The following is a 582-nucleotide window of genomic DNA, read 5'->3' as shown; positions in this document are numbered from 1 at the left end:
GTAGCTTTATAATCATAGGTCACTTAACTACAGGGATATGTTCTGAGAAATGCATTATTAGGTGATTTCATAGAGTGCGAACATCATAGAGTGTATTTGCAGAAACCTAGATGGTAGAGCCTACTACTCACCTAGGCTGTATGTTATAGCCTGTTGCTCCTAGGCTACAAACATGTAAAGTATGTTACTATACTGAATACTGTAGGTTATTATAACAATGGTAAATATTTATATATCTAAACACATGTACACATATAGTAAAATATGATATGTGAATGGAGCTTGCAGGACTGGAAGTTGCTCTGGATAAGTCAGTGAGTGAATGGTGAGTGAATGTGAAGGCTAGGACACTACTGTATACTGCTGCAGACTTTATAAACACTGTACTTAGGCTACACTAAGCTTATTAAAAGATTTTTCTTTTTTCAATGGTAAATTAACATTAGCTTACTGTAACTGTTTTACTTTATAACATTTTTAGTTTTTTTACCTCTTCAACTTTCTAATAAAACTTAGCCTAAAACACAAATACATTATAAAGCTGTATAAAAATATTTTCTTTCTTTATATCCTTATACTATA

This window comes from Pteropus vampyrus, unplaced genomic scaffold, assembly GCF_000151845.1.
Source record: "Pteropus vampyrus isolate Shadow unplaced genomic scaffold, Pvam_2.0 Scaffold122, whole genome shotgun sequence".
Classification (NCBI taxonomy): domain Eukaryota; kingdom Metazoa; phylum Chordata; class Mammalia; order Chiroptera; family Pteropodidae; genus Pteropus; species Pteropus vampyrus.
This window is presented reverse-complemented; position numbering follows the sequence as displayed.